The sequence below is a fragment of the Protopterus annectens genome, chromosome 7.part0 (genome assembly GCF_019279795.1).
Source record: "Protopterus annectens isolate FY-2018-M chromosome 7.part0, PAN1.0, whole genome shotgun sequence".
NCBI classification, from domain to species: Eukaryota; Metazoa; Chordata; order Ceratodontiformes; family Protopteridae; genus Protopterus; species Protopterus annectens.
Genome location: NC_056739.1, coordinates 1,510,232,506 through 1,510,259,341, shown reverse-complemented (window position 1 = coordinate 1,510,259,341; position 26,836 = coordinate 1,510,232,506).

Below are 26,836 nucleotides of genomic sequence, written 5' to 3'. Positions count from 1 at the left end.
TTAGCAAGGGATCCTTAAACTGATGAATGATGTGAATAGCATAATCACATGAAGCATATTGTGCATTAACATCTCCTTTTTCCTTATATCATCATTCACAGAAGTGTCACATGCAAATGAGAGCTTGTGAATTATTTGAAATTCCCATCTTTCAGTTTCCGTACTAAACCCAATGGGAATATTCTAAAAATGTTAAACGATTGATACTGGAAAGCGTCTGCTATTCTACCTTTCTCAGTCTCTCTGTACAAATGATCATTTAATATCATCTTATTCCCCTTCACTGATTTTAAATTCTTGCAATTTGGCTTATTATCAGAAGGTCTGGATTTAGTTGAAAAGTCTGATGTTGCCCTTTAACACTTCAGCAGAAACCTGTCTTTTAGGAAAGTCCTTTAATGGGTGAATGATTCCAATACAATTTATCTAAATCCCCTAAGGGAGTTCAATCTATTGCAGCTTTTAAAAGGAAGCCTTACATCAATCTGATGGACTGTTTGTGAGGTTATGAGGCCTACCCATAGTAATTTTATTGTGTTTATTATCATTTGTAAACAAGCAATTAATTCAAGAGTCAAGAAACATTACATAACTAATTTCAGCTAATCTGTAGCAGAAAATAAAGTCCTGCAGCAAGTGAGAGCTACAGTCCTGCGAGGAGTGAAACCTTCACTCCTGAGAATCTCATCACAACCCTCAGCCAATATTTTAACTGAAGGACAGGCATGAGGCTGAACCAATGGCAGACAATCCTCAGTACTCTCATAAACAACCATTATAATAAACAAAATTGCTGTAAATCTCATTTACCTAACATGCTCAAATGCAAGACAGAAAAAAAACTTCCATCTGAAATCAACTATTACATCCAAAAGAGAACCCCTTTTAGGACTGCTCAGCAAATCTGTTATAAAAAAATTAAAAGTCACTAAAGCCAGAAGCCATTTTCTGCAAATGAATTATAAATAATTATTAAACATAAATACCAGGTTCACAACTTACAACACTGCCTTACCTTTTTTGTTAATGAGTAGCATGTAAAACCTATCTCACCTTATGGTACAAATTACAAGTACTTCAATTAATACAGCTCATCACATAAGTTGCTGGGCAGCAGCCTAAGTTCAAAAGCACTAGTCTCTCAAGCACTAAGCCACTGCCAAATGACAACAATTGCATAGTGAACAAGGATTAAGCAGGGCTCCATCTTGAAGCCATTACCAAGCACTATTCAGGATGGACAAAATACTTTGTGCTGACATTCAGCCATTTGTAATGCAGTTGAAGTAAAAAGGGGGTTAGGGGTTAGCATAATAATTAAGATGTTTACATCACAAAAACACAAAGTACTGGGTTTGATTCTCACCTTCGAGGAGAATTGGCTAGACTTAAAATGGTCCACAAGGGCAGCTAACCTACTACTAACTTATGAACCTATAAAGAAACCAATTTTCAATATTTTGTCCATTAACAACTGAATTGATAAAAGAACGAGTCCTGCACAAATCCATTGCTGGCTCATCTGGTACCTAGTGCTTCTCCCTGATCTGGCTTTCCTCAAAAAGGTCTACACCTTGATCTAGTAAGCTTCCTTTTCTCCAGTGGAAGAGTACCAGGTCTGTGTTATGCTTCACACAGAATAACAGAAAAAAAAGCTCTGTTCTTTAATCTGGCACTCTTTCCTTCTCCTGCAGAGGAGCACATTGTCTGTGTCATTGTGTCATATCCTCACACAGTATAACAGCAAAAAAAAAAAAAAAAGTCAGTTCCCCAGTCTGGTACTCCTTCTTCCTCTACTAAGGAAGATGACAGGACCCCGTCATACCTTATATTTATGTGAGGACCGCATTGCATAACACCTTGTGCCTGGGGTACATGCCTCCTTCACTCCACTCTTGCTACATTTCTTGTCCTGTAAATCAGGATTTCTCTATTATAAAAATGTGAGATGCAGTCTAAAATCTTTATTACAACACTCTCTCATATTTTCACTGTCTACTTGTCCATGCAACTATCAGTACTATTGATACAAAACACTGGCACCATCTGTACAATACAGTGTTAGTGCACTTGACTTAATAGCATATGAATGGCCATGTATTCTTTGTTTAAGGATTCTGTAGTATTCCCCATGCCATACAGTTCATTGCACTTAGCTGTGTACAAGAATCCTAATTTCAATCCTCCACAAACAGACAATCTGGTTATCACCTTTGACAGAAGTGACGTCACACTTTCTCCTGTGGTTTATGCAAACAATGCATTTCCATGCAAAAACAATCCTTGCCTGGTTTAAGCCTTGGCAAAAGAAAAATAGGGTCTTTAGAAAGATTTTACTGCAATTCTACTAAAACTGTGTTATATTGCATTGTACAAACATTCAGTCTACTTTACACTTTCTAATGATTTTCATTTTTTGTATAGAACTCTGTTGAAGTGTCACTTTTCTGTGAGGATCATGAATCTTTGTTAGAAGTAAAAGAATTATATTGGTAATTAAAAATGAGTGCCACTTGTGTTTTTGGGTCTTAATGGCAGTATAAAAATTAAGTGTCTTGCAAAACAAAGCAGCTGAAAAGCTTTGAGCAGATGGGTGTGCGGCACTGAAATGTTATGGAGGAGTGTTCTGCATGTAAATGAGTTGGAATTTTACTGGTTGATCAGGTCACATGTCATTTTACCATTGGATTTTTAAGCATTACTTTTGTTCCTATATCCTTTTCAGAAGAAGTCTTAAATGAAAGAGAGACAGAAGTCATCTAGGATTCCTTGTAACAACATCTGTGTGTGTGTTTTTACTTTCTAGCTTTAGCTTCAGTCTGATAAGTCTTTAATGTTAGCAAGATAAATTTAATGTTGCTTTTTTTTTGCATTTTGATTTGTTGCTTTGCATGTATGTGTGTGTGTGTGTGTGTGTGTGTGTACGTGCTTCATTGTACAAACTGGAATCTTAATCTTTATCAGGTAATGATTCATTTTGTTTTGTAAGCCTTATGAAACTGTTGACCACATTCTATGAGACTGAAGATTACAAATACATATTTTTAAGACATCCATGAGAAACACAAGTATTTTGGGTGGTATGCATGCACATTATGGCTTACATGCATGCATACCTCTCAACCTGGAAATATCAAAAATCTGGACAAAGGCCCATGAAATGTAGACACAAATGGCCAAAAATCTGGATGCTAATTAACCTAAAATTTGTGTAAATAATTATGTAACCCCCACCTACTCCACTAGAATTGTGGGATACCAACATTAAAATGCAAATTGAAAAACAGACAAAATATTAAACAATACAAAATATAATAGGAACAATATGCATATTTATGAATTATGGGTCAGAAATATTACTCAGAAGCAAGATATCAGGTGTACAAAATTAACTACTTTTGTACCAAGAATTCCACCACCAGCACTAAGTGAGATATAGATTTTCAATTACTCATTACGATTTATAAATTATGAAGCTCTGCCTAGACTTCACTGGTAACTAGGGCTTTCATTTCAGGAAAAATACACTGTGCTGTTTATTATGCATTCCTTGTGATGCCATAAAGCCTAGTAGGACCTCTGAAGATTTGTTTTTGTACTTTGTGGATGCAGTAGTTTGGAAATTCATAATGCATTATTTTCACTATCAGTTAAACTGCAAAAACAAATACATTCCTTTGCTCATAAAATGATGTAATGTATGATGACAGCCACTTATATTACAAACTAGAAAAATAGCAAACCTCTTAAGTGCTTAGTCCATGCAACAAGCAATACTAAATTGTCTTTGTTAATGAAGGTAGAGTATTATTCACCTTCTGACTGAAACATGACAGGTGAGTAATTTTAGTTAACTAAAAACAGTGAACAGCTTCAGCACACAATATAATCAATCTAAATCATTAAAATGATAAAATTAATAAAATTAAGACTTGCACATCACCAAAGAGTAGATAAGAAAAAGTATGTGCTTAAAACTGACCTACCTAACACTAATGCATCGTCTATGATGCTGACAGATCTGTGTGGATGATTACAGCCAGTTCAAGTTTATTGTTTAATGCAGTCTAACTAGCAACATGTAAAAACAAAAGATTTGATATCTGGCTAGCAAAATCTAAAGTAGTTAGAGCAGACCTGTCCTTTCTTGAACTACATGAAGGTGATCCAGATTTGATGCAGAATTCATCCTTTGAAAAAAAAATGGTATACCCTGAGATTTCTTGTGCTGAGAGGCTAAGAGGTATGACTTGCAAGCGTACCTCTCAACTGTCCAGATTTTTGCTTCATATTTTTGGGGTGTTCCTCAGAAATGTGAGGTTTTCAGGTAAACCACACAGAACTAAAGTCTCTAAATAATGATACACATTTGAGTTTCAGACTTAATATACTTCATAAAATGCATACTAACACAAAAACTGTTTTTTCTAACAACTTTCAAAGTTTACTAGAGCAATAAAATCTATCCCTATTTCTGGACCTTTGTACCCCTATTATTTTTGGCTGTGCCTAGATTTCTTGCACTAAGAGGTTGAGAGGTATGGTTCTGAGCAGTGCTGGGTGTTACTTCTCAGTTTCCTAACATAACTAAAGAAAGATTTGTAGTTGTCCTTAGCTTCAAATGCTAACCTCAGCTCATGGGCTGCCTTAGAAATTCTAATAGTCCTTTTTTTAAGTTTTTAGTCTGTTTTCCAATGTTATCCATGATTTTTGGGTCCTTAGGTCTGTTGTGTACTATAAGGAGCTTTTAGTTTTATTGTAGAGTTTATTTATGTGGGTGGAACACCATGGTGGTTTGCTTTTAAACTTCCCATTATATTTAGATCTAGTAGGTATTGTCAATTCTATACATTCATCTAAGCAGGCATATAACTCTTTTTGTGTAGCTTCCTGCTGTGGCAATGTGTGGGGTTCTGCTGGAGTAACTCTAAACAAACAGACTCACCATGTCTGTCTGATGTAAATTTTTCCCGGAAAGACCCATGGCTATCAAATTCTCAACATAAAACAGATGACAAGAACAAAAACAGCAGCGGTCACCTTACTCCTCTGCATACACACTAGGGGAATGCAAGGGGGAGAAATATGCTGAAATGATTAGACAGAAAAGTAAAGTCTTGCTGTAAAAGAAAACTTAAAATCAGTCAGTGACTGAGATACAGCTCAGGAAAATTGTGAGGTGATGTAAAGAATGAAATGGTTATAAAGGTACACTACACTACTGGTTACTTTAAGTTATGCAACATTTTATTCATTTATTTTAATTATTATTTGCTCAGTGGAAACAAAAAAATTAGGTTTATCTTAGCTGTGCCTTTTTATGTAGCTCAGGAACGGAATACATCTTTCAGAATGTGTTTATTTCCACTGGTGAATTGCACAATCATTTTCCCTTTGGTCAGACTGATTCCATAACTGATAGCTTCGAAGCTCACAGGTTGATTAATGTGTGTTACTTCATACTTACAAAAAAGTTATTTTGGTGAAGCTGTATGATTCAGTATTATTTATTATGGATATCAGTTAAAAAAATTTAGCATTGACTGAATGTCAGATCCTTTCAATGTGGAATAATGACAAACAAGGACTTTTTAAGACTCAAAATGGAGAACGTTCCTCATAATGAGGTACATTTGAGAGGTACAACTACAGTGTACATCTCTTAGGATAAAAAGACAGTTTGTAGTGTTTAACTTCGTCGGTCTCTCAGTTTTTGTTAGTGATAAACCATCCCAGCATTGTTTGTACAGGGAAGTGATACAGTGCTTTGGGGGCACAAATGTTCTTGATTTTGTGTCAAGATGTTTGTGCACTTATAAAATCTGTGATTATGTGGAAACAGTAAAGAACACCATCACCAAACTGCGTAAGCCATTTCAAAGACAGAATTCTTTATTCTGTAGAAATGGGTGAGAGTGGAATTTATTTCATTCTATTAATTTTCCGAGTGAATGAATGTCAGACATTTAGAAAGTGTATCTGATTATTTTCATCTGTGTCCCTGATTCTTGAGTAAATAAGCTGAAAAGCTAAAGCTACTGTGAATAACAGGAAGACACATTACATCAAAAAAATAAATAATCAAGACATGGCAGAATTTTCTAAAAATAAACAGTGTTACTATAAAAATATAATTACAGCAGAGATGCACCACAGTGGGAGCTTGGATAAAAGACAATCTCCACCTGCCCCACTTGTTACTTGTCTGCCACCAAGAACTAATAGGGAAAACTGCCATTCACCACTAAGATAAATACAAGTACAAAACAGCCAGGAGATGTAATTGCCATTCTCTGCTCATTCAAGAATGGCTCTCTCCTCATGTTCATGGTCTCCCTCCTTCTATGACATAAGTGATGACATGTACTCTTTTGATGTCTCTCCAAAACATGGCAGTTAAAACTCCATCTCTGCAAAAAGAGAGGGAGGCTTTGGAGAGAAGGGGAGAAGAAAAGGACAAACAACATCAGCATCAGCACCATCCACTAGTATACCATTTATAATCTGCTTGGGCCAGTCTGCACTACTTGTTACCTGCACACTGCTACAGCACATCCAGCTCACCTCTGCACTGCAGCCTATGGGTGCTCAACCCTGTGGCACCCTGGACTGACTTCATCAAGTTCAGTTGTCCACTTATGTTTTGTCTTTTTTTTAATTCTGAAACCTTGCCAGTGAAAGGGAGATAATTTGGTGAACATTGCAGCACAGCATCTCAAGGTGAGAGAGAGAGAGAGAGAGCAGTTGTGTCTGTCATTCTGCAGAAACATCTTGTTTTGTTTATTTATTGGCATTTCTAGTACCTTGCACTCTGTAAATGCACACTTATTGCTCCACTTTCCAAGTTTTTCAGCTGATATATTGGTAGTAAGAACTGACAGTGTACTTTTTGAGTGGCAGCATCTTCTTGTAGCTTTTGGCTGGATAAATGTCTCCAAGTCTTGTGGTGCTGGGTTATTAGTAGGTCCGTATTGCAGACTGAGTGTGAAAAAAATCATGACTTGATGGGTCCACTCAGGAATTCATGGCACCCTGTTATTTACTACCCAAAACCAGGAAATTCCGATGGATTCCATATGGTTGAGAGGTGTGCATGCATATGCAGTGGATATGCCCATTAGTCTTATTTAAGTGGAAACAAGCCGTGATTCAAAGAGATATGTGCAATATTTGGAAAGTTGCAGAGAATGTCATATACAAATAACTGTATAATGACATTTAAATGAGAAATGATATGCAAATGCTGTGCCTCTTGTGTTATAATAAGGTGTCTTTCCTGCCTTTACAACTCAGAGTCACAAACTGATATGTTAGAAAAAGAAAAGCTGCACACTTGATCAGCATGGGATGTAGAGACATGAAGTTATTAAGGAGTGTTTTCCAAAGGTTATGAAAATGTTGCATTTTTTCCATGTTAACATTCATTATGAAAAAAAATGAAGTATAAAACTTTCATGTTGAGGATGGTGTATGCACATAGAATGAGGGCTAGTTAAAATGACATTAAATATGAGTACTAGGAAGGCGTTCTAAGATAGAAATGTTTGGTCAAGCAGTTATAATTATTAGCAATATTTCATTGTTGCCTTAAGTTTCATAAAAAATTGTGTGACCTACAGGGGAACATATAGTGCCAATCTTAAATAAAATATTAAGGCACACAATATTGCCACTGATACATGCCATCATACACAGGTATTTTTGTAACTTAACATTGTTTTGAAATACTGTGAAAATTTTACATGCGTAATATGCATAGATCATGCAATACCACAAAATAGCAGTATTATATCTCCTATTATCATGCATCATTTTATAAATTTCAAATAGTTGAACAATTCTTCCACTGGTAGTTTGGCTCTATCTTGCTCTTTTACAAAGATATAGCCCTTTGCTGGACCATAATACTAGTATTTTATAGCAAATAAGGTGCTGTTTTTTGTTTGGAGTAATTTGGGGTAGAGAGGGACAGAACAAATCAGTAGACCCAGTGAACAAGGATCATTTAAGCAATAACCCATGCCTGGGTTTGGGTAATGCTGGATTTACCCACGGATGGTGTGGTTTGGTCACGAGGGAGAAGCCCGAGTGGCCAAACAAAGACAACCGTGGGTAAATCCAGCATTACCCACACCCAGAAGTGGATTATTGCTATTATACAATGACATTAGTTAAGAAAAAAAATTCTTACTTTTCTTAAATAATGGCATTGTATAATGCCTCTGTGCTGCCCTTCTGCAGCTGTCTGGTATTCAGCGGCAGTTGTGATGTACTGCGCATGCATATGCTTACGCAGTACATCAGATCTGCGGGTGGAAGCAACAGAGAAAGCAACATCTCCGTTGCCTTTTACAAAGTGTCTCGCTGTGTTAAAGGAGTTTAACACAGAGAGACAGCTTTAAAAAAAAGCAACGGAGAAAGGAAGATCTCCGTTACTTTTTTTAAAGCTGTCTCGCTATGTTAAACTCCTTTAACATAGCAAGACAGTTTCTAAAAAGCAACAGAGATCTTGCGATCTCCGTTGCTGTAAAAAAAAAAAAAAAGACTTATACTAATGGAAAAAGTCCGGCCGACTGGACCTTTTTCCTTTAGTATAAGTCTTTGATTTACAATGTGCACGCTGACCAATCAGCATGCATGTTTTGGAATATTAATGGGGTGTCATTGTATAATTGATGGTTTTCTGCTGGAGGGAAAATAATACAAAATGAAATATTGCACATTAGTATTATACTAATTACTCTGCTGTGATATTAAAAATGTATGTATATTGTGTATCGTTATGATTAAATAAGTAGACATATACTGTATTAAATCATAAGACTTGGTATCAAAGCATTGCTTAGAATGACACTAATGTTAGTTAGCAGTGTAACTTAACACATATTGCATTCTTCATCTAACAACATCTTTTTCTCACATTTTTTGTCTCCCTTTACAAATGCAGAAGATCCTGGGGGCACCTCAGCTACAGTCCTCTAGGGCAGGGGACAGTAATTACCTCCACTCATCTTGGCCCTGCTTAGCAGTATAGGAGTGGTGGCTTCTCTCCTGTGGCCAGAACACAGTGGAACAGCCTGGGCACCAACAATCCATGATGCAGGATATGGCTGATATTGCAGCTGAGAGGGATACAGAGAGACAGTGAGGCCCAATTCAAAGACTCCTGCAGTGGGTACAAGACTCTCTGTACTACATGACTCCATCCACCAAACCACTGAAGGCTGCTGCTCCCTCAACATTGGGATCTTCATGCCCATGTTCTCTTGGGCTGAGCTTTGTCTGAGAGGTTCTGGGCCCGGGCATTGCCATCCCCATTTCATCCCTTATCTCCTGTAATCCATGAACCCCCTCTCTTGTATCAAATCCACATATTGAGCATTTCTACAAACCCTAACCCATTAACATCTGTCCATCCTGTCTTTATTTAGCTTACTTTTCCTTTAGCACTCAGCAACTGATCCTTTTCTTTTTCTGTGACAATCTCCTTATTCTGCTATACTTTAGCTTTTGCCAACCCTTCTAAATAATTCCTATTACTTTTTTGCCATTTCTTCTTCTATTTTATTTTTACCATAGTCAGTCTCAATGTTTTAGTTTAGCCCACTTCCTAGCTATTTCTTCTGAAGGGAAATCTATTTTTTCTTTCATTATTTCCACTACCCATTCCTTAAATTCCTGTCATTTTTAACACATAATGTATGTCTCATATTAACTTTCTTGCCCCGGCCCCCCCATCTTTATCTTAGGCTTTATTGTGCACAATGTCAGATCGTTATTGAATGCGTTTCAAAGCTTTTAATTAAATACATATACACCTGTGAAATGTAACATCTATTTAGTGTAGCCCAGTTGTTATACCTTGTAGAATAATATATCAATTATGTCTGTGCACCTGCTAGTAGATGCAAATTTGTTATATTTCTCTATTAGGTCCCTCAGATACATCCTCACCATTGCAAATTAGGTTCCAGTCCCCACCTATAAGCATTAATTCACAGCATTTTCTTAAGCCCCAGAATAGTAGTTTTTGGTGGAATAAAAATGCTTACCAGTGTAATTCTCCTTCCTTCCCAATAACCCCTTATTACCACAGATCTACCATTATTCTCTTTCCTCTCCTATGTTTTCACCATTGGAGCACCTCTCTGAAACATTATTATTATGCTCCTTTCCTTTGCCCCTGGTACTTTGCTGCTTATCTCTTTGCCAAATTCATGTGCTCATTTCTGTCCAATTGCATTTATTCTAACATTGCTATCTGTACCATACATGTTTTAATATAATACAGTACTCTTCACTTTTTCTATAACCGTGATGCACTGACATCCCATGATAAAACTGATATGGCAGTCATTCTGGTAGGAAGTTATTACCATCACATATTGTGCATGACAGATCTTTTGAATATATGTTTCCAACTTAACAACTTACATGTACACATTGATGCTTGTCAGAATGATCTTGTATGCAACCACTGATTCTCATCTGTTTGGACTCATGCTATGTTTTCCTGTTTTTCGCTTCAATAAAAACACTCAAGAAACAAGAAAATAAATGCATCTTGAAATCCCCAGCCCCTTCTTACTTACAGTAAACATACAAAACTACATGCACTTTCCACAAAGGGCAAGTAACCCTTCCATACAGGGATAGTTACTTCAATTCACATCTGCACCCACAGAGTTTCTTAATTTTAAAGTTAGGTTTATTTATGCTGTAAGTGCCTGACAGTGCCTCTGTTTCCCTTGTATTGATGTGATCTCACCTGGTCCCATTGCTATTTCCATCCCAGATGTGAAAAACAGCTTGCTTGATCTCACTTAACTAATTTTTAACCTTAAGAAAAAGCTTAAGGTACTGGCTACCTTTAAATGAATAAAGTAAACCATGCACTGTTATTTTTAAAATGTAAGTACTACGTCTGCCATGTATTCAACTACCTCCAAAGGCATTTAATTCTCTCATTATCAAACTTTCATTGTTTTTTCACTGAACTGCCTTTTAGTTCCCTTTAACTAATAATCAAGTTGTTTCCTTATACAAATGTCTCCGAGCAAACTTTTTCAGACATCTCCTGATTAATTGCCTGCAACTGTAAACTCACCTTCTACAGTTGATTTTTCTTAATACCTTTACTGATGGAAGAAACGGCTCTTCTTAAAAGTGGAAAAGTACCATTTTATTGCTTTCCCATGTTCTAGCCTATATTGTTAGAAAATTATATTCCTTGCCTGCAGCATATATTAAGAATATTAACCTATACTTCCACTTGTATAGAATCAGGGAACTTATTATATTCTATTATGAATGTGTACAGATAAAGAATGATATTGCCATTTGTGGAAGGTGTTTATCTGCTGCTACTTTGAACATTTTGAAGTAATATGATCAAGTACACACCACCTTTATCTTACAAGTGGACATTATTTACTCATAGATATAATGGCCATCAGAAGTGCATTTCTAGTTTTCAGATCCAAAGTATTCAGAGAGAAAAAAAGATAACAAAATATATGCTATAATATGCATGTATCCAGAATATTTGTTAACTGGAATTCCATCAGTGTCAGTGCGCCACTTGGCTTTAGTAACTCTACAATGGTAAAGTTTTGTGGAGATGTTAGCCCTGGTTTTTTTCTTTGATGCCTGTCAGAGTCACAACAGTAACTTTGACTCAGATTCCCATGGCTGCAGCTTGCAAGGAGCAATTCAACACACTGCTAATCTGGAGGCATCTCCCAAATGCTATTAATCTTGCTTACTGCTATAAATGTGATATCTATATTTACAGAGTCCAACAAATGAAAAAAAAAGCATGTGATTGCCAAGGAATTAAAGGGAATATTTAAAGTCACTGGAATAACATTAAAGCAGTTTTATCATGAGGCAGTGTGCCACCCACCACACATGCTACTTGCATGTACTTATACTGAAAGCACTGCACTTTGGAGTAAGATGAACTGCAGCTCTGATATCATGGTAGTTTTGAGTAAGGGTGATACAAATACTTTGGGGAAGAGGAATACTAACTTTCAGATCACTACTCTGAATTAAAGAGGATGCTAAGTGTTACCCAAACCTCACATTTTCTACATGTGCAGTGGAAGTACTTCATCCAATAACTGTAAACAACAGACTTTCATTAACAATCTCAAAATTCTTTCTCTATCATTTTTCATTTTCCAAGTGCAGTAAATAGTACTATCCAGTGTGTACAGTTCTAAGGAATGCTTGAGCTCTAAGAAGAAAGAGGCCCCTTTAGTATAACAGCAAATCCCTGTACATCCCTTAGTAGTAGTACACTTTCATACCTTGCAAAGTACTCCTGCTACTTTCTTTCACTATGTCCTTTACTGTGATGGCACTGGGCATACTACGTAATGTATAATAGCTCAGGTATATTAAAACTATTTAATAACTAAGCTTTTTTGCAATTTAAAATACTTCAGGAAAGCTGCCAACAAGATAAGGAATCTCTAGCAAAAATTGTCTCAAGTATAAGACATTGTGAAACCCTGCTAAGTCACCTGGACCTGGGTCTTTGACCAAGCATGGAAAAAGCAAGGATTTGTCCCATTACGTGATGGGAAGCAAAGAGGGATGGAACTATAAGCAGTTACAATGAATGAATTCAGAGGAGGCTTTATCCACTGGCCAAAAATAAATAAATAAATAAAACACTTTTACAAGCCTGGGAGCTAGATGGGGGCTACCCTACCAAAAAATGCTCACTATTTTCTTTTTCAGTTTATCAAGTTCACAGATTTGTAGATTTGGAGAAAGCACAAGACCTATTAATCATCAAGCCCAAACCCAAAGAACTGTATTCATCAAGCCCAAAGCTGGAACTTATGAGTACCCATGTAGCCATAAAGGTCCCACTGCATGGTATGGACTGATAGGTTGAAGTATATTCTATGTGTAAGTGTGTTTAAGATATGAAGCTGTCTTCTTTCATTGCAAATAATATTTCTCAGGATGTGTATTATTTTGTGTTCAGGTCACTAATATGATATTCTAAACAAATGGTTTCAAGCAGTAAAGGTTATGTCTCCTCTAAGTTAGTGATAAGATACAATGAAGAGAGACAGTCACTGTAGATTTGTCTGTCACTTAAGTATTGAAACTCATCAATTCTCTTTGCAAGGAATCTTTGTACCTTCTCCAACTGAATCCACTGGCATGTGACTCAGTTATAGAATAGTGTGGGGTATTTCATAATTGCTCTGATAAGATCTAAGTACAAGTGGATAATTATCTCCCTGTTATGAATCCTGACCCCAAAAAGGGTCAGAAGGTCTGTTACATATCGTCTGCAGAAAGTAGTGAGTTTATACCATCAAATGAAAGGTCACCATCTACAAGGACTCCAAAGTCTTTGCTATCTTATATTTTGATCACTAGTAGTCAGGGGCGGCTCGTGCTATAGGACTGCAGCCCCACCACCACCTGTAGAAGAAAATAATAAAGAAATAAAAAATGAAATACAAAAGTAAAAATAAAATCACAAGTCCCAGAACTCCATGCTTGGAGTTCCTGGTACTCACAGAACTACAGACTACTGCATTAGGCAGTCCAGATAGGGGAGAAAGGCATTTGTGCCCTGCAGCCCCAGAAGTCTGTGCAGTAACAGCCACACAGAACAACACCAGACTGCATAGCCCGCAACCTACTCTCATGGAGCCAGGAAACCTCAGCCTACTCTCAGAGCCAACCAGCCATTTTGCACAGGCAGGCTAAGGAAACCAGCTGCTGCAACTGGATTAACATATGTGAAGCCATTAGCTTTGCAGGCTAAGCCATTCATTCTGCAGATTATTCAGGGAAGGAGACAAGCCATTGATTCTGCTGTGTAGTATTCAGGTAAGGACTGCAGTGTGTGTGTGTGTGTGTGTGTGTGTGTGTGTGTAGAATGCCCCAATTGCTATATACTGGTGGCTAGACAACACATGGTGGTGGATAGAGAATACTCAGACTTGAACCCTGTACCTTGGGTGCAGGTGACAAGGACTTGAATACCCTACCCACCATCATCTGTAAAAAGTTTGCAGATTTTTGCCTCATATTTGTTCTGTTCCTCATAAAATCTGTGGTTTCTATATGTTTGTTTTAACTTCCAAAGTCAGTAGTGCAGTGGTGCACTGATAGCATTGCTGCCTAACAGCTGCAGGTTCTCTGGTTTGATTTTTGGCTGTGGTGCCTTCTGTGTGGAGTCAGCATGTCCTCCCATCTTACAAAGACATGTGTCTGGAATATTTGTCCCTGCTCTGCTGAAATTTGATTTTGTTCTAAGTCAGACTTTTGTGGTTAACAAATGTTAAATACAAGTAACAGGCATTTGAATTTCAGACTTCATATTCTTCAGAAAGTACATGGTAACACAAAACCTTTTATTCCAGCAATTTTCTAAATTTATAACATGGATATTTGAAATGTGGCCCTATTTTGAGACTGTATTCCCCCATAATTGGCTTTGTTCAGGTTTTTTGTGCTAAGATTGAGAGCTATGGTGAGAACTGACTTCACTGAATATGTATGGGGACTGTATTCCCCCATTATTGGCTTTGTCCACATGTTTTTTGCTATGAGGTTAAGAGCTATGGTGAGAACTGAATTCACTAAATGGTAGCCATTTAAGTTTCAGTCTTCCTCTCTTTCTCAAAACAGCTGATTTGGCATAGTGGTATGTTGCTCTGACTGTTTTGCACAGGGTCCCCTGGGTTCAAGACTTGGCAGTAAAATGTATGGTGGTAACACAGCATTTTGTTCTAGCAACTTTCCAACATTACACAAGCAATGTTTAAAATGTCTCCCTGGTTTCTGGGCTTTTGCCCCCCCCCCCAATAAATTTTGGCTTTTTCCAGATTTCTTGTGCTGCAAAGTTCAGAGATACAGCTGAGTGTCAAGTAGATTTTACAAGGAGCTGAGAGCTACAGGGGAACAAAAGTTTAGTGCTGCTTATACTGAGTCTGTTTGCATTGTTAATAGCACAACAGGTAGTGTATCTGCTTTTGATGCAGAAGGGTGTGGGTTCTACTCCCACAGTAGGTAGATGCATTGCTGATACTGTACTGCCTTGTAAAGGGGGTGGATGCTGCAGTCCTTTTTGGCAAAGATACCTAGTAACTATGAACCTGTTATCAGTTTGACATCTATTCCCTATTGCAATATTACTAGCTTATCATTTTTTTAATGCAACATAGGCAATTTATTCCTCAAGGGCAACAGGCACTTTATTTGTAGATGAAACAATGACATATAAAGTTGTCTGCTAGCAGCAACCTTTTCATTAATTACAGATTTCTTTCATGTGGAATTATTTAGATGGCTTTTACTTCTTCAGAGATTGTGCATATTTACTGATACTGATGGACTGTAGAAGTTTGAGTAGACTTTTATGATGGAAATGTTCTGAATTGGGCAGTTTTGTCATTATTGGTGCATGCATTTTGTTTAATTGTTTACTGGAAAAATGTTCAAAACAATACATTTAAAATGCCGTCTAACAACTGTACTGTATTGTACAAGGTCAGGAAGGTGTATCAAAGAGCATGTGTATGTTTCGTGTTCAAGGGACCTGTGATTTGAAAACAGCCCAAAGTTAATTTTTATCTGCCACTGGCAAAATTTATTTTCTTTGAATGTGGGTTTCACTGCTGTTTCAATGAATGTGAGTTTCAAGATCAGAGAAGTTTTAATGCTAATTCTATTTTCATTGTGAGACTGCATTGCTTTGTTTAGCAGATATCTATTAGGGTTTGTGCTGTAAAATGCAAAATAAAACTTTCAAATGAAATCCAAATCAAAGCAGAAGTAAAGCAGTATACACATTACAGTGTTTATGGTAAATGGGATGAAGTAACCAAGGAATGGGACATTGGAATGGCTGCAGGGGGGAGGCTCCATTTGACCATGAGTTTGTGGGGGGGGAGGGCAGCAAACTCAGACACCCCTGGCTGAACTATACCTCTCAACTGTCCAGAGTTTTGCAGAATTAATAGATTTTTGCTTCTTATTTTCGGTTTGTTCCTCATAAAATGTGTGGTTTTCTGGCAAATTATTTAGGAATGAAGTCACTAAATAATGACAGACATTGAGTTTCAGACGTCATAACTTTCAGAAAAATGCATGCTAAAGCAAGACCTATTATTCTATAAACTGTCTTACGTTTATACAAGACCAATGTTTACTACTGTTTGTATGTTCCCCCAATATATTTGGCCTTGTCCAGATTTCCTGCATTAAGAGGTTGAGAGGTACGTGCAAATAAATCACTTTATAGAATTAGGAATATCCAAACCTCAACTGTCCCCAATTTTGGCTCAAAATGTTGCTCTCCCCCTAATAATCCCTCCACAAAATGGCAATTTTGGAAGAAAAGGTGGAGGGTTTACAATTATAAATAACTGTAGTGATCAGATTTGTAGTTTGCTTTTATCTCAGAAATGCATGCAGATGCTTTTATTTTGTCAGCTGCTCAAGTTAACAGTACTAATATTAAAAAGGTGACCCTTCTTTGACAGGATCCGAGCTGTAATGTGTGGCAATTTTATATTTTTGCACCACATTTTTGGTCTGTTTTTCATAAAATTGTGGTTTTCTGGCAAATTAGTGGCAAATCATTAAAGATTGAAGTTAAAAAATAATGGCAGACATTTGAGTTTCAGATGTCATACCCTTCAGAAAAGTCATACTAATGCAAGACCTACTACTATTCTATTATCTTTCTAAGTATATAAGAGCAATATTTAAAAATTGTTCTTATTTTTGGGCCTGTGTCCCACTTTTATGTATGACTTTATCCAGATTTCTTGCTCTGAGGTTGAGAGGTATGAGTGTCACAGCCACCGTCAGCCAGAGACATTTCAGATTGTGACAGCCTTGTTGTACCCACTCCCCATTGTAGTGGCTCTGGATGCATCCAAGCAAGGCAAGGAGTATTTATGCAGTTAAGTGTACAGAGTATTCCCCCATCCAAGGTAGACCACAAGTGTGACTGTGGCTTTTCATCTGTTTTTGATTTTGCAGAATGTTCTGGTTTTCTGTCATATTTGTATACTGTTGATTTATGCTTCTTATTATTCAGAAAATGCATGCTGTTGCACTGCCCTATTGCTCTGTGTTTACATAGAAATGCTTTAATGACCATTAGGCAAGCTTGTCAGAGATTGTAAGATGCAAGTAAGCTTTAATAAGCATACTGTTAAAGAATTACCAACATAGAAAGCCTTTTCTTTGTTGTCATGCAGAGAATATTTACATAATTAGATAACGTATAAGCCTTAGGTATTGAAATGCATATGACAGTATTTGTAATAAAGGACAAGATTACAGTATTTTCAGAAGCTCATTACATTTGTTGGAGACTTGCAGTCATTTTCTCAGGCTTTACCCGTAAACTAAACAGAATGCCAGTCTATCATGTGTGGTCCATAACTTGTGCAGTAATCCTTTAAGCAATTTATCTTGAGCTTGTTTCTTGTTTGCTGTTCATTTTTTACTTTGATCTTATCTTCCCCGTGAAACAAGTAAATAGTTGTCGTCAGGCAGCAAGTCTTTTTTGGATAAGAACATTTTTACAAGTGGGGGTATCACAGAGATTGCTACTTTCAGCATGTTACTTGGTAATTTTATAAAGCTGAATATAAATTATAATTAGAACTGCAGTGCAAGGAGAAGTGGCTTGAGTTGAGGAATGCTTGTTTTTTTTATACTTGATTTTGACTGGCATTCCAGTAATGTATTTAAAAAGTAATTTATTTTTTCATGCCTCACAGCCTTTGTGTTTCCATCTAGATATTAAGTAAGTTGTCATGTAGCCAATGCATTGAAATATTTTTCTTCTCCACTTAATTTTGTCTTAATTGGACTCTCGTAATGATGGTTTGGCACCCAGGGTAGCGTATTTAATTAAAGTTCCAGTTGCTGTGGTTTTGAGCATAGCCCCACCCCTTTCTAGTTGGCCACACCCTTTCCATTGGCTGCACCCATTCAGCTGTCTCCTGCAGCCCCCTTTTAATTTGAAGTCACCAGCCACCACCGCTAGTAGTATTTAAAATTGGTGAGTGAGTATAAGAGGTTGTCATTGCGGAATGCTGACCTGTTTGACAGTGAAGGATTGGTTATTTCTACTGCACCATTTGTGTGTAATGTTAGAGTCCATCTGAAAAGATAAGGTCTCAGCAGGATAAAGATAATGCTCTCATATTTTCAGTAATCTGTGTATTTTGTGAGTTTGTTGCTGGAGTCAGGTCTGGTGTTTGAATTAAAAGATACAAAAAAAAAGAGTTTCCCCAATAGAGTAAGTTAAAGATTTTACTGGTGTGAAGGAATGATGACAAAATTAGTTCTTTTTTTATCTGTTATGTATAACCATGTAGTCAACTGTGGCCCCTAGCTATTATGGCTCTCCATTTGCCTTTAGATTCCTGAGTTTATGTATGGCTGTATCATGGGATAAAGTTTCAAATGCTTTAGCCAGATTGAGGAAAGCTGAATGGACCAATAAAACTTTATCTATAGAAAGTGTCACATCCATAATTACAAAATTTACTTTTAACAAAACCACATCCTGGATAGGTCATGAGGAAGGAGGATCCCTGTTTCTGAAATTACAGACTATATTCTTTTCAAAATACAGACAATAGGTTATTAGCCTTAGTATCTGATCACTTCTTTCCTGGCATGCAAACAAAGTAATGGCATTAATTCTTTGAAAAGTCTCACAAACTCATTTGTACGCAGAAGGCATAATATGGGCCATCAAGAAAAGCAAAGATGGGCCCAATGCTATCTTGAACTCTGACAGCCCCTTCATTAACATAAATATGTCAGGGATATTACCAGGCCAGAATAATGTATCTTAGAGAAGTCATAAAGATCAAATAATTTTATCTAAGTCTACAACCGCTAACTAATCTGGTAAGATGTATTCAGAGGTGCCATTTTTTTCTGACCATCTTCAGTCTGCCACTGCTAAAAAAAGTGAAGGAAATACTTCACGAAGAGTGAAATATTATTGTAATTGCTTTTCAGTGTCACAAGAAAATGTCAAAGTAATTGTTCTAGCCTTGACTTTTTGATCCCTAAAGTACTCCTGCCCTTCATTTATTTCATGTTATCTGGAATCTAATGGAAAATCCTTAAAACTTATTGATGAAATAAAAAAACACTGAGACACTCAGTAGAATTACACAACACTATTGAAGGTTTGAAGACTGATTAATTGCATTAAAATAAGATGTGGCTGGAAAGGATAGTCATTACTAATAGTATTATAATGACAATTCATCATAATATTCATCAACTAACCTGCAGTCTAACTGCAATGACAAATCACAAACCTAGAGTAGAATATAGTTCAGAAATAGGCCACTCTTCTTTTTAAAAGACACAATCTCATCTAATTTGCGACTTCCCTGCTTCACTAAGACCTTTTTGTGCTACATGTGCTTCCATGTGGCAACTAAAATATTCAGTAACAGTCTGTCCCAGATATGTGCAAAATGATTATTTCTCATTAGAGGTAGAGCAGTGGCTCACTACCAATAGCATGCCATTTGTGTTGAAGTCAAGAGATCTACCCACTGACCTAGGCAGGAGCAAATGTGCCATAGGATTCTTGTCTGCCCAGAAATCTGTGTCTCACATGACCACAGTACAAATGGGCCAACTGTCTGCAAGTAGAGGAGTCACTGGTTTTGCTCCAGAGAGAATGGAAAATAAGAAGAGATTTGCCCACCGAGTATGAGCATGATTTAGTAAGCAGCTTGAACTCCATTAAAGAGAGTTGAAAGAAAAGAACATTTTTAGGCCAGAGTCCATATCTGTGAGACGGCAGTATTCACTGTTGCAAGCCTTATGAATATGCCTGCAGGATGGTTTAGACATGCTATTTATATTTAGTGGAAGATGTCTATTATGAAAAGTGGTCCAAAAATAGCCATGCTAACCATATTCACTGAATGTGAAGTAATGGCTAGAGTAAAACAGAAAGTCCATTTCTATTGTTTGGAGTCTCTAGAGAGAGAGAGAAGGAGATACAGCTGAATATCATAGTCTAAACTACAACCACACAACAACTTCCATAAGCTGCACATGTATGCCATGAGCTGGAATAAGGCCAAGACAAGACCATACAGTATTCTGCACTCAAGAGGAAAAAATCCCAAAGACTTTAAGTTACCAGGAATTTAAGAGGCATGCCACTCTTTTCATGGCAACTTCTGGATTTTAAAGAATTGTGTAAGTCAGTTATACTATATTTTCTGCAGAAATCATGTTCTGTTTATCAGATCACACTAACAAAATAATTTACAACCAAAATTTTGTATCCCTTTGGGACATCATTTAACTGGTCCAGCTCCTCAGTGCCCCACATCCACCAGCTTAGCTCTTACCCCCACCCCCAAGACTTACTACTGTACTGATGGGGCCAATCGTGAATCCTAAGTGCATTGTGCAGGCTCAGCCATCTTTGCTTCCATTATGAGGGTGTGGTGTCTTTATATGCTCTATTCAATCCTTTCCCCTGCTTCTGACACTTGCCAATTAAATCCTAGAACATCTCCTCTCTTTGAGCCATGCCTCCCATAAGTGAGCATCATCAGCAAATGCCCTTCAGCCTAGGATGGGCATGCCCATCCCTCCCTGCTAATCGTTCAGTCATCTAAGGCATTAATCAAACCTAGGTCAATTGGGCCATAGTTAGGGTTTATCCCTCTATCACAACAGAGTATAAAAAACATTTCCTTCATTGAGTAAAGGCTTAAAATTTATACAAAGAAGTCTTAAAGTCCAGAAACAGAAATATAACTTACCTTTTTAAAGAATCAATAATGTCCAGTGCTGTCTTGCATGTGGACTTTGACAGATTCCTCTCTACTATTTTGCAGTAGAAGACCCCACTGACCAGCAAGACAAAATTGTCAACAAATATTTCCTATAGGGGTTTGATTCCCTTAGCCTCCTTTTGCCTACAGTGTGATTGTGAAAAGTCAGTTAACCAGACAGGGATTTGGGGCAGTTGTAAAACTGGACAAAGCTCCTCAATGGCCTGAGTTGCATATATATTAACTATCTATGAGGATGTTTAAGTTTGTTTTGTGAAAAAAATAGAAAGGTATTGTACAATTCAATGGCTGATGTTAAATTGTATGACCATCCTGATCTTGAACACTGACCCTAGCAGATCAGTTTGCTTGTCAATGTAAGAAAAGCAGCTGTATTCGACCTCATCATAATTAGTATCGTTAGCGTGTTTTGACAATTTCTACTAGTTTATGTGACTCTTGTCTTCTTCTATTCCTGAATGTACCTTTTTGGATATTCCCTATTTCCGTTTTTTGAAACTAATTTTCCATTTAAAATGTATGCTTTGGTGCAGGTATTTCTTTCTAGCATGGATTTATCCTGAATAATGTAGCACTGCACCACATTTTGAAATGCATCTCAATCACTTTTCAGTTTAGCTTCACTAAAAAGCCAAATGACTTTCTCACTACTGTGCCTCCAAATTCTGAAATAAATTAGTTGACACAATCTTCATCTTTGCTATACAGTTATTTTTATTTATTTATTTATGTTTATTATTTTACTTTATTTTACATTTGTTGATCGGGAAAGTCCGACTGGATATATGTCCATTTTCAGCAGAGGCCCAGGGAGAAAAGCTCCATACAGAATACAATAAGACAGAACAGCACAACACAATATGAAATACAACAGAGAAATACAATGCAGAGAAACTGTTTCATATATACATATTAAAACCATTCCACTATTACTATAATTCTAGATATAGGGTTATACAATATATATTTAGGTCACTTTCCAAGTTCCCAGCCCCAGCATTCAACAAGCTCATATATATTTTTGTGTCTCTTTAGGTTACTTAAAATACATACTAGACTTCACTTAATCAATAAGTTTGTACAGAGTAACTTGGTTAGGATTCAGTGGCAATGCAAAGAGACCCTAACTGGGCAAACAGTAGAAGAGTGTAGGGATTAGTCAGGGGTAGAGCAAGGACAGAGCCATCGCATTGTGAAGTATTGATTAAGGATTTTTTTTATTTGGGTTGAAGAGGGTTGTAAGGTTAGTTCTGTAGGAAGAGAGTTCCAGGCTTTACCAAATGAGTTGGTAAACAGAGCTTCCCTAGCTGAGTTGTTTGCTTTGAAGGTGAAAGCTAGCATTTTGTTGGAGGATACAAGAGTTTTAAGGTTCTGGTAGGGTGTGATGAGAGTTTTAAGATCGGGTGTCTGTTCTGGCTGGTGGAGAATCTCGTGGGCAGTTACTGGTTGGTTAGCTAGTAGACAGGTAGTTCAAGCCAGCCTAGTAGTTTGAGGTTAAGGCAGTGGGTCATATAGGCAGAGGCAGTGGCAAATCTGGCAATATGATTATAGCAGGTTGTGGGCTTGTTCAGGTTGGTTATACTCAGGTTTGTGAATAAGGGGGAGGCATAGAGAAGTGTGGATAGTAGATGAGTCCGAGCAAGAACAATTCTGGCTAGGGAAGTTAAGAAGGGTTTTATCCTGTGTAGAGAGCCAAGTTTTTTATTTACAGTTTTAATTGTGTGGCTGATATGCAAGTCAAACTTCAGGTTGTTGTCAGCTATAACTCCTAGGAACTTGGTTGAGGGGGTCTGGTGAGATAATTGTGCCAATTGTTAGATTTAGTGGCGAAGGTTAGAGTGGAGGACTTATGAGATGGGGAGAACAGCAGCTGTTTTGTTTTTTTGGGATTTAGTATGAGACGGCGAAAGAGGAGCCAATTTTCAACCATGCTAAATGTGCTTTGGGATAATGTCAGTAGTTCTTCTAGGGTTGTTGCGGAACATATTAGGGTTGAGTTGTCTGCATATTGAATACAGGTAGTGACTCGTATTACTTTATGCAAGTCATTAATTAATATGGAAAATAGGAGGGGCCCTAAGATGGATCCTTGGGGGACTGGGTAGATAAATTATCTTTCCACAAGACTGCCTGTTGTCTATCACCCAGATATGGTGACTTAAACCATTGTATAGCATGGGTGTCTAAGGAGATTGATTCTAGGGTTTGTAAGAGTAGTTGATGGTTTACCATGTCAAAAGCTTTGGAAAGATCTAGGAAGATGGCTGAGGAGAGTTTATTACTATTATGATTATGATTTATGACATTGGTAAAGGATAGTAGTTCAGTGGTGGTACTGTGGTAGGGTCTGAAGCCATGCTGAGAATTTGTCAGGTGATTGTTATCAAGAAGATAGGCTAGGAGTTGTCTTTGGATACATATTTCCATGATTTTGGCTATAGGAGAAAGTATTGCTATGGGCCTGTAGTTTGAGAGGTCAGTGGAACTGCCTCCCTTGTAGAGTGGAATGATATGGGATATCTTCCAGATAGTGGGAATGGTAGCTTCAGATATGGATCTGTTGCTCATAATGGATATAGGGTAGGCTACAGCATCAGCTGTATTTGTAGATAGTCTGCAGGGAGGAGATCAGCAGCAAGGGTAGTTGGTTATAGTTTTCTAATTAGATTAAGGATAAATGAGGTTGAGACTGGTTGAAATTTAAAGGTACTTTGGGTAATGGGTGTAGAGGCGGATGGATATGGTCTACTGGGGGATAAGTTATTGGCTAGGGTTTGGATAGCTTCTGTAAAGAAGCTATTGAAGGAATTGGCAACCTCTACGGGAGAATTTGAGTTGGAGGTTGAGGGAACAGGGGTGGTAGATAGTCCTGGATGGAGAAGTTTATTTAGAGTTGCCCAGAATTTATATGGTTTGCTTTGGTGTTTTTTTTTTTGTAGGTTGTAATAGTAGGTTTTTTGGTCAGTCATGACAGATTTTGTTATGTCATTCCTTAATTGTCTATAATGGAGTTGATCTGTGAGGTTTTTTTTTAGGCTTGCCAAGTGGCCCAAGCTTTATTTCTTAATACGATTTTTTGCCTAGTTGCAGCTGTAAGCCATGGGGTAGTTTTGGTTTTAGTTCTAATAGTATGAGCTGGAGCGTGGGTGTCTAGGGTGGATAAGAATTTAGTGTTACAATATTTTACAGCTTCCTCAAGTGGAAGATGCTTAAGTACTGACCAGTTGCAAAGTTTAAGGTTAGTTTGGAAATTCTTAAGGTTAAAGGTTTTCTTGTTCCTGATTGTTTTGTAGGTGGGTTGTTTGGGGATTTCAGCCTTTTGCCTGATACTATAGGTGAGATGGTGATCACTTATGTCATCGGGCAAGGTTCCAGCTTTATACATGTGGAGGTGATTGTTAATAAGTATCCAGTCTAATATAGTTTCTTTATTGTTAGGTTTAGTAATCCTGGTGGGGGAGGATATAACTTATGAAAATCCATAAAGGTTAACATGGTAGGTGGGGGGTTCAGAGGAGCATGAGTACCAGTCTATATTAAAATCTCCAAGTACAATGGTTTCTTGGGGATAATTATTTGATACCCGGATTAGTATGTCCTCAAGTACTGGCATGTTTTTGCCTGGGGGGATGTAGACACAGATAATATATATACTTTTGTTTTTGTTCATGTGTAGTTTAGTAGTAATTATTTCAACATTATCATTTCGAGTAGGTTGATGGGTGTCAATGGTCATCTCTAGCATGGATTTGTAAAGAACAGCTATGCCCCCTTCCCTCTTTGGAAGTACGGTCGTATCTAAATATATTTTATTCGCAGTTTGTTGACCAGGAAAGTCCATTGGCCCTAGATGAGCCCATTTTTAATGGAGGCCTGGGGAGAAAAGCTTCAAAAAACAGTATTTGCAAAATCTACAATGTTGTTGTTGTTGTGTCTTTCGGCTTATGGTTAGCCGGTTAGGGGTCGCTACAGTGGAACTCCGGTCCGCTAATGTTTGGTAGTGCATTTTTACGTGCCGAGTTACCAGCCCTGACGCACAACCTTCAACAAAGGCACCACCCATTCACGCATGCCTCCACACAGAAGATGCTCTAACTGAGAATCGAATGCGGCAAAGTCTTGCTGTGAGGCGACAATGCTACCGCAGCAACACTATTGCAAAACTCCAATATAGCTCCTGTTTATAAACTGAAAATTGCTACCACTTGAAATATTATAATCCAGATACACCATATAATCTATTATCTCTAAAAAATATCAAGCTGTGGAGCCCATTGCTCTGCAAATGTAATAAAATGGAGGAGCCAAACTCAGAAATACATAGGATGCAACCTCCGAAGCAAGGCACCATCTTACCAGTATGTGGAAGTTCTTGATATAGTAAAAAGTGAAAGCATGCACTGTTTTTAGCTAAAGAAAATAGTAGTTTGCTGCTTAGAAAATTCCATACTTTTTAAATAATCCAGTTGCTCATATTTTTAATTAACTAACTAATTAATTAATTAATGAATGAATTAATTAATTAATTAATTAGTTTTTAATTAGCACTTTGAGGGACTAATGAATGAAGAGAATGAGAGAGAGAGAGAGAGAGAGAGAGAGAGAGAAGGTTGGATGATGTAGGGATAGTGGATCAGGAAGTGAAACAGATTAGCAAGGAGGAAGTAAGGACAGCTATGAAGAGGATGAAGAATGGAAAGGCTGTTGGCCCAGATGACATACCAGAGGAAGCATGGAGGTGCTTAGGAGAAATGGCAGTGTAGTTTTTAACCAGATTGTTTAATGAAATCTTGGAAAGTCAGAGGATGCCTGAAGAGTGGAGTAAAAGTGTTTTGTTACCTATCTTTAAGAATAAGGGTGATGTGTAGACCTGTAGTAGCTACAGATGGATACAACTGATCAGTCACAGCTTGTAGATATGGGAAAAAATAGTGGAAGCAAGGTTACAAAGGGAGGTAATGATTAATGATCAGCAGTATGGTTTCATGCCGGGATAGTGCACTGCAGATGCAATGTTTGCTCTGAGAGTACTGATGGAGAAATATAGAGAAGGTCAGAAGGAGTTGCATTGTGTCTTTGTGGACTTAGAGAAAGCATATGACAGGGTGCCTAGAGAGGAGTGGTATTATATGAGGACGTCGGGATTGGCAGAGAAGTTTGTAAGAGTGGTACAGGATATGTACGAGAATAGTGTGACAGTGGCAATGTCTGCGGTAGAAGTGATGGATGTGTTTAAGGTGGAGGTGGGATTGCATCAAGGATCAGCTCTAAGGCCTTTCTTATTTGCAGTGGTGATGGACAGGTTGGCAGACGAGATCAGACAGGAGGCCCCATGGACTATGATGCTTGCAGATGACATTGTGATCTGTAGTGAGAGTAGGGACCAGGTTGAGGAGACCCTAGAGAGATGGAGATATGCTCTAGAGAGGAGAGGAATGAAGGTCAGCAGGACTAAGAATATAAGTGTGTGAATGAGACGGAGGATAGAGGAATGGTGAGGATGCAGGGAGTAGAGTTGGCAAAAGTAGATGAGTTTAAGTACTTGGGATCAACAGTTCATTGTAATGGTGAGTGTGGAAGAGAGGTGAAGAAGAGTGTACAGACAGGATTTAATGGATGGAGAAGAATGTCAGGAGTGATTTGTGACAGCCAGGTACCAGTAAGAGTGAAAGGGAAGGTCTACAAGAGGGTAGTGAGACCAGCTATGTTATATGGGTTGGAGAGGGTAGCATTGACAAAAAGGCAGGAGTCAGAGCTGGACATAACAGAGTTAAAGATGTTAAGATTTGCACTGGGTGTGATGAGGATGGACACAATTAGGAATCAGTATATTAGAGGGTAAGCTCAGGTTGGACAGTTTGAAGACAAAGCCAGAGAGGTGAGATTGCATTGGTTTGGACATGTGCTGATGTGGGATGCTGGGTATATTGGGAAAAGGATGCTAAGGATGGATCTGTCAGGTAAGAAGAAAAGAAGAAGGC